At 32.6% G+C, this 16,596-nt stretch overlaps 1 long non-coding RNA gene across 1 annotated transcript; it reads right to left on the bottom strand.

The window, feature by feature from the left end:
* Positions 1-2,466: 2,466 nt before the first annotated feature.
* Positions 2,467-14,479, bottom strand: LOC125614073. The gene is made up of 3 exons (XR_007344711.1): positions 14,433-14,479; positions 6,906-7,017; positions 2,467-2,674 (listed from the first exon to the last, which is right to left on the bottom strand). It is a non-coding gene; the product is annotated as an uncharacterized LOC125614073 (long non-coding RNA).
* Positions 14,480-16,596: the final 2,117 nt, after the last annotated feature.

Here is a 16,596-nt window from a genome sequence, read left to right as displayed (position 1 = left end):
TATTCTCTCTCTCTCTCTCTCTCTCTCTCTCTCTCTCTCTCTCTCTCTCTCTCTCTCTTCTCTGATCCCATGTCCTGATCTGCTTTCTGCCACCACACCGTCCCACCATGATGTTCTGCCTCACCTCAGGCTCAACAGAGTCAGCATTCTATGGACTGAGACCTCTGAAACCACAAGCCCCCAAATAAACTTTTCCTCCTCTACAATTGTTCTTGTCAGGTCTTTTGATCACAGTGATTAAAAAAAAAAGTGACTAAAACACTGGCTTACTCCAATGACCTCATCCCAATATTATCAATATTATCAACCAGAATACTTGCCATTGCCCAATCACAGAATGTTCATTCAGATCTCCAAATTATTCTTTAGGCTGCTTTCTGTGATTGAAAATGACTCCTTCTACTTTTTCACAGCCAAGTACCCAAATATGAATTTAATTAAAATCTGTTGATCACACTGTTTTTTTTTTCTTTAGTGAAACCCAAATTAGTGACCCCAGTGAAGTAGGGATTTCAGTATAGAAAACTGGAAGTTAAAGAGAAAACTTTGTTCTAATGATGTCACCAGAAAGGACTCCTGTGATCTCAAAACTGGTGATTCCCAATGTTTACTGCTTAGGTAGGTCCCCTTTCATGAGGAAAAAGATTTCCTCAGTGGCAGATTGAGTAAGCAGAGGTATCAGCAATTCCTCAAACTACTAAAGCCTGAGGCATTTTCCAGACCTTGGTATATGTATTAGGGATTTGGTATTTAACACCCACCGTGCCATTTCCCCAAACCATCAACATATTATTACCCTTTTCTGATGGAACATTCTCATGTTATTTACTTCCCAGGCAAAATCTGCTGAAACGCCACATTAATCATTTCACATAGTTTTAGGATTGATAGCAAAGACTGAGTGTCAGTTTCAGACCTCAGCAAACTGGTTTTTAGATTTTTCACAGTTTATAAGAAATTGTTCTTTTTTAGACTGGAAAGATGAAAGTATAATTAGTTTGCTGAAAATGTCCAATAGCAATGATTTATTCATACTGAGTAAGATCATGCTGTTCCTTTAACATTTTCTGACTGACAAGGAATTCATGGGGTTCCATGAATCTGAACATTCTGTATCAACAACTAACAGGAATATAACTAGGCTTTGATGTTGAAGGGCTTAGAGCACCTGTGGGATTAAAATACTGACTGACCATTGACCGTTCACTGTTTAATACTAATAACGCCCAAGTCTACCACACATCTGATTTGATTTGGTGTGATTGATCTCTCACTGAAGAACTGCCATTTTGCAATTGTATTATCTACTAGAAGAAAGTGTGAAAGACCAAGTACTTTTATGTTACCTATACTGACACATTTTAAACTAGACATTTCTATTCTTTTGGTGTTTTTGTAATTGTTTGAAATTCAAGGTATGTCCGAAAAGCAACTGCTTAAGTTTGTTCATGTGGAATGTGCCTTTGCTTGTGTTCTCTGAAACCAAGTCATTTGGGCTATATTTTTCAATAATATAATAATGATAGGTAGGATTCACTTACTTAATGGTTGGCACTGCACTGAGTGCTTTTACTTTCATTAACTAATCCAGTCCCTATACTATAATTAGACTAGGGAGCTAAGGCTTAGAGAAGTCATTTGTCAAAGTCTCAGACCTGGTATCAGACCAGTTTTTAAAACAGAGAAAACTATTCAAAGTCAGCCTCAGCAACTCATCAAGGCCCTAAGCAACTTAGTGAGACCCTGTCTCAAATAACAATAAAAAATAAAAAGGCCTGGGGATAGGCTCAGTGGTTAAACACTCCTGGGTACAATCTCTGGTAGCTTCAATCAATCAATACAGAACTAGAGCCCATTTATACTATTTTTAATATTCAGAAAGTAATTGCTTTTTATCTGGAGTTAGTGGGAAGGAGCTATCACTAACTTTGTGCTTGGTTATCTTACCCTGATCTACAAAAGGACTAGAAAATCATCCCAGAGCATGCAACTAGATTTAGATTAGTTGCCATTGGATGGAACTATTTTTCTCAGTAGCAAATTTTTCAATGTTAAAAAAAAAAAAAAAACACTTTAAGGAGCATGTTTTGAATTTCTCCCAAAGATGTTATATAGATTTCTAGAAAGATCATTTCTACTCATTTGGCCATAATATTTATCCTCAGAAAAAGAAAAAATACAGAAGTAAAATTTTCAACAAGCATTAAAAATGTTAACTCACTTATGACTTAATGTTTTCACTCAACATTCTCTGAACAAAACTTATGATTATTAGTATAGTAGGAAGATCACAATCTTTGAAACTGTTGTCTTGGATTCAGACTTTAGCTCCTACACTGAACCTCACATGTGTGATTGGACATATTACTTAACCTTCTTAATTTCAGTTTTTTCTTCTGTAAAATTAAAATAATTTATAATTTGCAGGTTCAAGTAAGTAATTAGAGTCATTAAAACGGATTTCAAATGCTCAAAAAATTGTAGCCATTTATTATCACCAGCAATAACAACATCACCTCATTGTCATATTAAATGACAGTAGAACTTCTTCCAATGATCAGACATCTCTCCTCATACACACCATATCTTGTTATTGACGACAGCTCTTTGAGGCAGTAGACTCTTTTTCTCTAAATAGTTTGATTCCAGTATTTCCTTCTCTACATGGTGATATCTGTTGTAAAAAACAAACAAACAACAAAAAAAAACTAATGTGTATTCTGTCTTTTTTCCCTCTGAAACTACAATTAATTGGAAATTACTCCCTACATGTTATCATAGAATTTTTCTTCAATAAGAGAAAGCATGAATCTCTACTAATGTAAAACATCCTTTGATTTTTGTGTTTTTCTCTGAGTTTCAATCAGGTACTTTAGTTTCTCTATTTTTTTCCTTTATTTTTCTTTTTGGTACCAGGGTTTAAACCCAGAGGCACTTAAGCTCTGAGCCACACCCCCAGCCCTTTTGTTTTATACTTTATTTTGAGACAGGGTCTCACTGAATTGCTCAGGGCCTTACTAATCTGCTGAGGCTAGCTTTGAACTTACAAACCTCCTGCCTCAGCCTCCTGATCCACTGCAATTACATCTACTTTTTTCTTTTTATAGACTTTTTATCCATTTTATAGACAAGGAAGGGCACTGGGGCTGAGGTGAGGGGTCAATCACCTTACCTAAGCCTCAACTGTATGACAATCATGCCTCTATAGCCCTAGGTAGGAAGCATTCCAAGTTGGAGAGGGGTTTTTATGTCATCCTTTAAGAATTATCTCAGTTGCACAGTGATTGGATGGTATAACTTCACAGGAAGGTACAACGCATCAACCCCACGCCATCACTGCCTCAGTATGGCACTTCATTCCATCAACTGTGCATTTTGCTAAAAGGTCACTAGTTGCTGGCCAGAGTTGAAAAACAACTCTAGAGCATGCACAGTATTAAGTAACTAGCTAGACCAAGATGCTGAGACAGCTGTCACCATGACAGAGTATCACCTTGGCATTTGTCAAAACAATTAAGACCCCAAATTAAAGGGAAGCAGATGATGTCTTCCACCATGAAAAGATGCCAAATACAAACTCTAGATAATAATGAGGGATACTCAATGTGGAAGCTCGTTGAGGAGCATAAAAGGAATTGTGTTGCTCTCTGAGGTTGCATGGATAAGAAATGACATAGATACTAGTGGACAGGTTGAATTTAAAAAACAATACGGCATCGATTTCCATGCATGTGTGAGTTTGTTAGGATGAACCCAACTAGTAAGTAAAACCATAAAGCTCTAAAAAAAAAAACAAAAAAAAAACAGGATCTGGATATAAAACAATAAAGGTAGTAGGACCACAAGTAAAAATAATGCAGTTTCTTTTAAAAAGTAAAAATGCAAAAATTTCCCATTGAATATTTCATTGCTAACTTTTTAGCAAAATCTGGTAGAGTTGATATGATATTATTAGAACAAAAATAATTTCAATTGTAACATTATAAAATGTTTAAAGAAAAATTAAACAGACTGAAGATAAAATATCAAAAATTGTTAACATATACAATTGAAATAATAACTGAATAGGGTATTGAGTGGAAATAGAAGAAAATTATTATAACATAATATTGTTTACTTTAAGTTTTAAATAGAAAGCAATATACATGAAATTTCATAATTCATATTTAAAATAGTTATTAGCTACAATTTCCCTACAATTTCCTCTTTAAATTATGACTTATAACACTTGCTGATTGACATGTGTTAAGATCTATCAATTTGCAGGTATCAAATTCAATGATGTAGCAAGTTTTTATATGCTATAGCTTCATTATTTGTTTAACTGAAATTGAATAAATACTTTAGAGTTAGTTTAATTATGTATGATGTTGTAAAACAAATGCTATGCCCCTTACCTTAAAGTATACAGAATTTATCACAAGCAAACACAAGAAAAAATCCAAAATCCATAATGTTTAGGTAATTTTTAAAGTGTCATGCCCTTTAGTATTCTGGGAAGTTGATAACAGAATAATTCAAATGTGGTTTCTTTTACATAAGAAGAGTAACAGTTGAACAAGATCACATTTGTCATCTATGAGATATTTCTCCTGTGGTAATTTATTCATTGGTTTATGGACTTCAGTTCTTTGAGGATAACAACAAATCAATATCAAGACTCAACATAGATTCAATATAGATAAATTTGATGTTTTCTTTTCTGATTTAGTTGACAGATATACAGAGCTGTCCACATTTAGACAGTCCCCTGGCATTTATGCACTGATGATAAAGAATGTAAGAAGTCATTTCCAAAAAAAAAAATGAGTACAAATTTAATATTAGAAGTTTCTTTTGGTTTGTTCATTATCAATATACAGTCATTATTTATGGCTTACGTTAATTTCTGGGCTTCTAATATTGAGAGGTAGAAAGCAATATATTCACTGTTTTGGAAATAGCAAAGGACATAAAACTTACTATCAATCATACACATAAATATATACAGACATGTATATATTTATGTGTATGTGTGTATATATTTATGTGTATATTTATATATTTATGTGTATGATAAATATGTATATATGTATGACTATATATGTATATATGTATGACTACCTCCTAAAAACCTGATCTACCGGAAATTAGTTTTATAAAATTTAAAATAATTACAGTGTGCAAGGTCCTATGCCAACTCTAACACCAAAAATCTGCAATATAAAATAAAATAATTACATACTGTAAAAAGAAAAAATATATGTTCAATCCAATAATCTGTAGGAAAAAAAAAAAACAATGAAATAGTTAACCTCCAGAAATAAACCCTATTATGGAGTTTACACTAAGCAATAATCTACTTATCTCTTTTTATGATAAAATACACTAAGAAACTTTGTTTACTCTATTGTTATGACTCCAGAAAATATACCCAAGTCTAGTTTTTACACAGTTAGGTAAAGAAAAGTGAATTGAAATGGAAAATTTTATATGATTCCTTTTATCAATTATGTGAATTCAAAATCAGCTGCTTTCTTCTTTCCATTAAAAAGGAGGGTTTTTTGCCAGTGAAAATAATATCAAGAAATTTAGCAATCTTAAATAGCTATGATATAATTGTACTTATTATATTTCTTGGGCTGATTCTTTGGAATGTATCATACCAAGAGGGAACATTTGTAATCTCCTACTGCCATCTTATGTAATATCGTGTCACTGCACAATTCTAAAGAAAAATATACATGAAGGAAAAAACAAAGAACACTTTTTGGAAGTTGTACCTCAAATCCACATTCCTCACATAAAAATTAAATATCTATATTCCATTATTACATCTATATTAGTATTTTTAAAATAGGACCATTGAGCATGTTATTTATAATTCCTTCCCTATTAATTTCTTAAACTTTCTATTCTAATCAAATTTATTATATTTTACATACAGTTTGTTGAAATGTAAAATGCTAAGTAGCACTGTATATTAGCCAGATGCATGAGTAATGCAAATTCTGAAGTTAAATTTATAATAAATAAGAAACAAAGTACAGTTCTATTCTTTAAAGCAACTCAAGTAAGCAGAATTTCATACAGAAGTTTTTCCTGACACCAAACTTTTAAGTCATCAAGTTTATAGCATAATTTTAATTAAATGTGTCAATTATAAACATATGCAGCATTTTAATCTAAAATCATAATACAGTACTGGACTGAATTTGTACTGAAATACATGTCACTAGTCAATTACTATTTCAAGTAACCTAATACAATTTGGAAAACTGTCAATAGGAGAGTCTTCCCACTTCTTCTACCTAATACCAACATCCCAACTATCAGAGATGTATATCAATTGGGAAAATGTTCATCCACAAATGACAACAACCAAAAAAGCCTACTGGCCATGGTTTATATAAATAATAGTTTATCTCCATAGGCAAGAATGTTTCCTTTTATTTTATTTCTCAAAAACATCATCAGTTACTAAGATCCTTTTTAGCTTCCCATTCCACCATCCTTAGCACACTGGACTTTGCCTTCATGATTTTCTCCTCACCATCATGAAATGGTTGCCATAGTTCTGCTATTAAGTCAGTGCTAAGATTGAAAAAGTGAAAATAAGAATACCAAATGTATCTACCCCCTTATTACTATTAGTCTTACTGGCTAGAATTATGTCACAATCTCTAGCTTCGAGGGAGGCCAAAGAAATGAGAATTTAATTCAGCATAATCACTGCGAGCCAAATTAGCAAGATACAAGAAAACAATGGATAGTGGAATGAAGCAATGTCTACCAAAGGCCTGCGATTAATTTTTATCTACTTAAGATTTCAAGTTCAGATGGTGGCATAAATTGAAACAAAAATCCTGCCTCTCTTTCCAAATACATAATAATTCTAGGTAAAATATTAGGAAAAAAATACATACCTGAGCAGGAAGCACGAAAGGGAAATCTTCAAATGCCATAGACAAAGAAAGCCAATAACAATGCTTAGAAGTTGAAGTTCAAACTTCACATAGATAACTGGAATAAATGTATCTAAGAGGCAGAAGTAAAGATGTCAGATGTAGCACACAGGCAAAAGCAGGCACTAACTAGGAAAATGGGAAGGCAAGGTCTGGTGGGAGAACACTCTCAATCAATGCAAAAACATGGCACAGATATGGACTATGTTCCCCATGCCTGGGCCAAATCAGAATCTTTTGTAAGTAATCAGAGCGCCTGGCCTACTTGACTGCTGATGTATATGTAGCCTGGGTTCTCATACAACTTGCTCTCAGAAACCTCAGGAGGAGAAACCAATGGAAATGGTCCAAGATAGGCTCTGTAGGACACTGTAACTGGCAACCATAAAACCTCATGAGAAGGACACCTTCATTACCTAAGGAATGTAGAGGATAACTGCTGCAAAAGATTAGATTGCTGGCAAATATGGAAAAGCAAGTACCATGAGTGGTGCACCAAATGGGAGAAATCATTCCCAGGGATCTACAAATAATAGAGCAATCTTAAAGGGACTCCACAATAAGGGCTTTGGAACTATTGAAAGGAATAGTTCTTGCTAAGGCAAGACTGGGATTTTTAAAAAAGAATAGGCATATTTAAAATTGAACCAAAACACAAGTTTTAAAATGATAAATATAACAGAATATAAATAATTCATAAAGACTCTCAACTTTAGCCAGATGCAGTGGCACATGTGTGCAAGTCCAGCAAATCAGGAGACTGAGACAGGAGGATCACAAATTTGAGGTTAACCTCAGCAACTTAACGAGGCTTTGTCTCAAATATAAAATAAAAAGGGTTTTGGATATAGCTCAATGTTAAAGTGCCCCCGGGTTCAATTCCCAGTAACAGAAACAAAACAAAATCTCAACTTTAGCAGTACAGAGTGGTTAATATGGTTATAAGATATTTGGAGCATTTTTTTATCTTATATGTTATAGGGAAAAAATGTAAAATGAAGAGTGAATTATTGGCCTTTTACAAAAATCTTATCTTCATCAGATTCTTTCACCTTTAATAACCAAGAACCATAAACATAACCCTTAAGAGGTCTTGGGGAATTGGGGAAGGAAAATAAGAAATATTAAAGAAACTAAAAACTTGCCCCTTTTCTCCATTGACCCTAAAATCAGCTTGCATGTCAGTCAGACAAAAACAAATGAAACAGAAAAAAGACCCAGAGGTATTTAGAACAAACCAGTACAAAACCAACTGAATTTCCGAGAGCTAAGGGATGTAGGGCAGAGGTCCTACAAACACAAATTATAAAAATGTTAATCCCTGGCCTTTAGAGTTTCCAAAATATCATTACAAAGATGCACAAAGTAGACCAGATGAGGACATCTGCCAAAAAAAAAAAAAAAAGCTGCTAAATGGAGATGAAGTTTGAAAGATCTAAGGAGTGAGGAATATGGCAGAGTCACAAAAAATTATCAGAATACTGCTGAGTCAACTTTCTACATTCACAGGGTTTGTGTCCAGTCCTAATTGCACAAATTTAAATGAGTTTTACAGAAGTTAGAAAGATCCAAGAGATGGTAAAATTTGTCCAGAAGATGGAACACCACATTATGAGCAAAGATTAAATAGTTCTGCTTCAATTCACACAAAAGATATATGAATGCTATGTTCAAATTCTTCTTTCAGAGTATTCAAGGTATTTTAAGGAAATTAAGTTACTGTTCTCATTAAAGAAAAATAATCACAATTGGAATAGAGATGATATACAAAAGGAAGACTGTGATTTTCAAAACAATAAACCCTAAAATAAGCTGTCAGATCAGGAACTTTCTCCCACTTCTAGGACATCCATTAAAAAAGAATCAGCCATGATGGTATCATGAGTGATTTTCACTTTTTTCTTTATATCTTATTAGAATGTCTGTGTATTACTTTTATGACAAAAGAATGTCAAAATAAAAAATTGAAAAACTAACTAACGGTTCAGATCATCAGTTGCCTGAAAAAGGAGACTAGGAGGATTTGGAAGACTCTGGGCCTTTTATTCTATAAGGAAAAAGCTCTTCCACAAATAACTTTCAAATCAATAATTTCTGATAGAATATTAATTATTAATACAAAATCTAGGAAAATCAATGTACTCAATCTGTTCTACAATACCTAATTGATAATTTCTTAACTGGTTAATCACTTGATGATTGCATAACTTCTTTAATAATAATTAGGTGTGCTAGGCAAGATGGGGGAATAGTAGGTTTTCCATATAAAATAAAAATATGCAAAAGAAAGTCTAATAAAGAAAAGTTACATTATACTCACCATTTCAGGGGAAAAAAAGAAGAAATGAAAAAATAATAGCAATTATCCTACCTATTCACTTCCCAAATCTTTAAATATTTTCCTTTATACTGATAAATAAATATTTTAATAAACATACAGGAACAATTATGAACAATGACCATGTCCCCCTTCATTATATAATAGAACTGTAAAATGGCAAACAAAGTTACAAAGGAACATACTAAAATAATTCTTCCACAACTAGCAATAAGGCCATTTAATAACTGGACAAAGTTCAACTTCAGTAATATATAACACTTCCTGCTAAGACAGAAACACACAAAGGAATACATGTATGTAATAGATCAGTTATCAGCCGGGTTTTCTAAAATAGAAGAACCTATACAAATTGATGTCAAATCAACTTTAATTACTAAATAGCACCAGATTAGGCCTAAAACTACGTAAGGTTCCCCTGGTTTCCTAGAATTAATGAAATTACTTACTAAAAAAAATCTGAATAATTCCCTTAATTCTGTGTTTTGCATAATTGGCCTGAGCTTCCTAAACTTGATGTCATCTTGTTCATGATGACATCAAAGGGGTGAAGATATTGAAATTCAGAGATAGAAACATAATAAAAAGCTATAAATGCTGGGAAGGAAGGAAGAAAGGGGAGGAGGGAGGGGAGGAGGGAGGAGGAAAAGAAAGACAAATGGGAAATCAGTAGCTTTCAACCCTAATTGAAAATTTGAACTTGGGAGTCTTTTTGAAATTATCACATCAACTAAAATCAGAATCTTTAGAAATTGAGACCATACTGTTTAATTTTGGTTTTGGTTTTGGTTTTAACCCACCAAATGATTCTAGTACAGAGAACATATTTTAAAGCATGACAATAGATTATATCAAGAAAAAAAGATTATTCGGGTTGAATGCATTCAAAGCAAAGAACTATGTTCCAAACCAAGAATCGGCACCAATAGGCAAGAGACCACAAATATGACAATTTTTGCAACACTAGAATACAAAGATGACAACTTATAATAGCTAAGGCACCAAGAAATTATCTGAGGGACTGATTGCTAAGATGGTGAAAGAAACTAAAGCAAAAATGTAGCCCAGTGTTTTACTCTTTGAGGGCCGTGAGAATAAATGCAATATTAAAGTGAATCAATTTCATTATGAATGTACTTTATCTTCCTTCATTATTTTCTTTATATCATATTGCCAAAAAGGAATCAAGTATGATAACAAAATTTTTGAACTGCCATTTGGGGTGGCATTTTGTTAATATCAAACTAAACCTATAGATTTAAATACAAAAATGAAAACTAAAAAATATATTTTCCCCCTTAAAATTCACAAGCATATGGATGTTTAATAGCATCAGTGCTCTTTAACAAGTAAATTTCTCTGGATGCCTCTCCAGTAAAGAAAAAATATGCTATCTAATTTCTCTGGATGCCTGCTCTATCTGGCTTCTCTTACATTTTGCTTATAAGCTGTACTTACGAATGCTGTTGAATGCATAGAACATTCCTTAGCATATGGTAAAAGCCATTGATATTAGCTATTTTATTAACATATAACTCACATTAACATTAATATTAGCTATTATAAAAATATTAGCTCAATCTATCATTATAATTATTTCTGTCATTCATAATAATATTGACTACTATAACCCTATTAATATTTTCATCATCATTATCAACATCCATTCTTCCATATCACATCTACTATAAAACACAGAGGTACTAAAGTTTCAGGGACTATAAAGTCAAAAGTATAGAAGCATCTTTAGTTAAGCACCTTTAAAATGCTGAAGCAATGACATGGACTTGGGGTTAACAGACTGGAATTGAATCTTAGCTGAGCTGCTAAGCTGCACAAGCAACTTAGCTCTCCCATGCCTGTTTCCACAACTGCAAAACTAAGATAATAATGATTGGTTCTGAGAACTGTTGAATTAAATGAAAGGGTATTCTGAGAACTGTTGAATTAAATAAAAGAGCATTCATAATTTGTTACAGCACTTTCCACAAATGCTCAATAAATATGGACCAAGATGGAACACTCCAAGCCCCTCTCCAGGTAAAATAAGGTAAAAAATATTTTTGCTTTCGTACACATATATAGAACTGTCTATAGAACATCTTATTACGTTATTTTAACAATTTTTTCATTTTTATAATGATAAAATGTTTGTATAGCTGCCAAGAAAGCCAAGGTAAAAATATTAGATATTAAAATGTATTAAAGATAGTCTGAGGCTAGCAGCATCAGTGTCTCACATACAGTCTTTTAAAATCATTGAATTCATGAATAAATTGATTACTGAAAGAATATATAATATAATTTTCTGTTCTGTGATATTCTGGAAATAAAATTTGTATGTATGTTTTCACTTCCTATGTTATAATTTTCTAGTGATACCAATGAAAATGCTTTTTACCAAGCACTTGATAAAGTGAGAACTCTGTCAATCTGAACTGCAGAGAATATTTAAAGTAATGGGAACTTATGGCTTGAAATGTATTGAAGTGTTAACAGTTTTTTGCTTCAGGAAAGAAAATAAGCACTTGTCAATGTGGGTCAAATCAATCATTTCAAGAGTAGTGTTCATAGAATGTTTGATAAGAATAAAAAGTAAAAGCCAAAAATGGAATATGTCTTACAAAATCTACCTTCATATAACATGAAACAAACATGATAAATTAGGCTCAAACATAAGAGGCATGCATAAGAAATGCAATTCTCATTCTTAATAGTTTCTTAGCTTTTTAAAATAAGTCTGATAATTGAAAGCATTTGTCCCTTTGATTTTTAAATATTGTGCTAAATGAGAAGATCATGCTACAGAGGTATCAAAATATGAAGGCTAAACATACACAGAACAAAAGGCAAATGAATAATCTGAAATGTTAATAGGGTGGGTGACTTGACCAAATTCATGCAGCTCTTCAAGGGCAGTGCCAGAAAGTCAATTGGATAGGCGCAAGAATTCTATTCTTTCTCTCCAGGATTCAAAGAATTCTATATAAAAGAGAAGGTATACTTTTAAACTTAAGCTCAGGAATAGTGTGGTTTCAGAGATAAGAATTTTTCTTTGTTAAAAAAAAATCTTCTGGTTGATACTGCCTCAAATGTCTTCAGTAAGAAATACTTTAAGAGGAAACAGAGTCATCAATAGAACACAGACAAAATATGAGCATATAAGTGAAACACTCAATCTCTTGATAAAGACTAGAGACTAGGATAAAGTTACACACTTGAATCTTGTCATTGATTTCTAATTTAATTCCATTATGATTTGATAGAATGCAAGGTATTATCTCTATTTTTTATTTGCTAGATTTGCTTTGTAGCCTAAAATATGCTCTATTTTAGAAAATAGTCCATGTGCTGCTGAGAAGAAAGTGTATTCAGTCATTGATAAATGAAATATTCTATAAGTGCCTCTTAAGTCCAAATTATTGAATTTTTTAGTCTGTACTTTTTAAGATATTTTTAGTTGTAGATGGATACAATATCTTTATTTTATTTTTATTTATTTTTATGTGGTGCCACAGATTGAACCCAGTGCCTCACGTATGCAAGGCAAGCACTCTACCACTGAGCTACAATCCCAGCCCTCTGTATCATCTTTATTTAGTTTTTTGTTGTTGTTTTTATTTTTTTCAGTTGTGAGAGTGTTAAAGTCATCCAGTGTTATTGTACTGTGGTCAGTTTGATTCTTAATACTGGGGAGGAGTTTGTTCAATGTTAATAAATGCTCCATTTGAGGAGGCACAAATATTTACAATTGTTACTACTTGTTGTTTTATGATTCCTTTAAACAGTATGAAATGACCTTGTCTCTTCTGATTAATTTTGGTTTGATCCACTTTATCTGAGAGGAGTAATCCATGTGAATGGTATGTTTTTTCCCATCCTTTCACCTTCAGTATGTGAATATCTTTGCCTATTAGGTGAGACTCTTATAAATAGTATATTATTGGGTCTTGTATTTTAACCCATCTGTTAATGCATGTCTTTGGATTGAAGAGTTTAGACCATTTACACTCAATGTTATTATTGAGAGATGATTTTTATTTCCTATCATTTTGGCTTTCTAGTGTTGAATTTGATTCTCTCTTGGTTGACTATTCTAATGCTTCCTCCCTCTGCTGTTAAATGATAATGGTGATAAAACATATCAAAATCTCTGGGATTCTATGAAGGTGGTACTAAGAGGAAAGTTCATAGCATTGAGCTCATACATTAAAAGAATAGAAAGTTACCAAATAAATAATCTAGCATTACATCTTAATACCATAGAAAAAGAAAAACAAAATATCACAAAAATCAGTAGAAGAAAGGTGTAAAATCAGAGCCAAAATTAATAAAATTCAGATTTTAAAAAATTCAAGACATCAATGAAACAAAAAGTTGGGTTTTTTAAAATAAAATTGATAAACCCTTGAAGAACTTAACCAAAAGAAAAAGGAGGGAAACGCAACTTATTAAAATCTAAAATGAAAAAGAGTATCACCACAGACACTACTGAAATCTAGAGGATTATCAGGAACTATTTTGAAAATTTATACTCTAATAAGCTATAAAATTATGTAGACATGGACAAATTCCTAGAGACATATGACCTACCCAAATTGAGCCAGGATATAGAAAACTTTAACAGGTCAATTTCAAATAATGAAATTGAAGAAGCTATCAAAAGCCTACCAAAAAAAAAAAACCCCAGGACTGGATGAATTCTCAGCTGAGTTCTACCAGATTTTTAAGAAAGAACTAATACCAATTCTCCTTAAATCATTTTATTAATTAGAAAAGGAGGAAACTCTTCCAAATGCATTCTTTGAAACAGTATCACCCAGTTATCAAAACTAGACAAAGAGACATCAAGGAAAGAAAATTTCAAATTAATATCCTTGATGAACATAGATGCAACAATTCTTAACAAAATACTGGCAAACTGCATATAAACACATTAAAAAACAGCATACAATGGTCAAGTTGGTTTCATCCCAGGGATGCAAGTTGGTTGAATATACAGAAATCAATAAATGTAATTCACCACATAAATAGACTTAAAGATAAGAATCACATGGTTATCAAAAATAAATACAGAAAAAGCATTTGACAAAGAATAGCATCCATTCATGTTTAAAACAGTAGAAAAACTAAGGACAGTAGGAGCATACCTCAACATTGTAAATGCTATATATGACAAACTCAAGGTCAACATTATTCTAAATGGAGAAAAACTGAAAGCATTTCCTGTAAAAACAAGAACAAGACAGGTTTGCCCACTTTCACCACTCCTATTTAACATAGTTCTTGAAACTCTAGCCAGAACAATTTTCTGCAAGAGAGGAAATTAAAGAATATGAATAGAAAAAGAAGAGCTCAAACTATCTCTGTTTGCCAATGACATGACCTTATATTTAGAAGACCCCCCCAAAATCACCATAACACTCTTAGAACTCATAAATGAATTCAAAAAAGTAGGAGGATACAAAATCAACACCCATAAATCAATTATGTCTCTATACTCCAATGATAAATCTGCCTTAAAAAAATACGTGATCTCAATCTAACAAAACAGGTGAAGGACCTCTACAATGAAAACTATAGAACACTAAAGAAAGAAATTGAAGAACATCTTAGAAGATTGAAAGATCTCCCATTTTCTTCTATAGGCAGAATTAACATTGTCAAAATGGCCATACTACCACAAGCAACATACAGATTCAATACAATTCCCATCAAAGTTTTAACAACATTCTTCATAGAAATAAAAAAAAAGCAGTCAGGAAATTCATATGGGAAAATAAGAGGCCCAGAATAGCCAAAGCAATCCTTAGGGAGAAAAGTGAGGCAGGAGACATCCCAATACCAGACCTTAAACTATACTACAGAGCCACAGTATCAAAAACAGCATGGTATTGGTACCAAAACAGACATGTAGACCAATGATACAGAATAAAAGACACAGAGACAAATTCACATAAATATTGTTATTTCATACTAGACAAAGTCTCCAAAAACATGCATTTGAGAAAATATAGACTTTTTATTAAATGGTGTAAGGGAAATAAAAAGAGACACAGAGACAAGATGCTCAGGAAGAATGGCTGAATGGCAGAATGGCCAAGCTTCCAGCTTTATTTATATCAATAGGTTACATTCAGTCATTTGGCATCAGTTATACATTATTTTTCATTGTGTCATTAGGCAGGTTACAACATATGCCAGGAAATGGATGGATATGGAGAATATCCTGCTAAGGGAAATAAGTCAATCCCCCCCCCAAAAAAAAAGGTCAAATATTTTATCTGATATGTGTAATCTAATCCACAATAAAGGGAAGGGATAAAAAAAGAATAGGAGATCAGTGAAGCAGATAAAGGGGAAGGAAGGGGAATGGGAAAGGGGAAAATGGTGGAATGAATCTGACATAACTTTCCTATGTACATATATGAATAGACCACAGTGAATCTCACCATCATGTATATCCACAAAAAAAATTAATTAAAACAAAATAACTATGGGTAAATGGCATAAATATCAGTAGAGTAGCAGGAAGGAAGCAGGGGTTGAGGGACACAAGGGGAAGAAGAGGTACTGGGGACCGAATTGGGACAAGATATATTCCATGCTTTTCTAATTATGTCAAAATGGATTCTACTGTCATATGCAACTAAAAAGAACCAATAAAAAATAAAATGAGGATCTACCTCATAAAGTTGTGGGGATATTAAAAGACCTAATATGTGGAAACAAAGAATCTAGCACAATATGTGGTCCATATTAAACAATTCACACATGTCACTTTATAAAACTCTGGAACACATTGACCCCTTTGGAGTAAGTATATTTGAGTCTCATTCATCTATGTTTTGCAAAGAATATGAATTTAAGCAGTATTTTAGGCCTCTAAAATTAGAACAAGATTATTTTCATTTCCATAAAAATGTGCCCCACAAAAACAAAAATCATATTTATTGAATTTTTTTCAGATGTTAAATCTTTTAATCTTAGTACTTTACTCAAATATACTTCTTTTTTTTTTTTTTTTTTTTTTTTTTTTTTGGTCCTGGGGATTGAATTCAAGGGCACTCAGGCACTGAGCCACATCCCCAGTCCTATTTTGTATTTTATTGAGAGACAAGATCTCACTGAGTAGCTTAGTGCCTCACTTTTGTTGAGGCTGGCTTTGAACTCGAAATCCTATAGACCTCCTAGCCTCTGGAGCTGCTGGGATTACAGGCATGTGTCATCACACCCAGCTTCAAATATACTTCTATTTAATGTTTCCATTAAAAAACAAAAAGCAGTGTTATAAATGTCATTGCCACATACTAT

The sequence above is a fragment of the Marmota marmota genome, unplaced genomic scaffold, assembly GCF_001458135.2.
Source record: "Marmota marmota marmota unplaced genomic scaffold, marMar, whole genome shotgun sequence".
Taxonomy (NCBI): Eukaryota; Metazoa; Chordata; class Mammalia; order Rodentia; family Sciuridae; genus Marmota; species Marmota marmota.
Note: the sequence above shows the minus strand (reverse complement) of the source record. Positions and strands in the feature narration are given on the sequence as shown.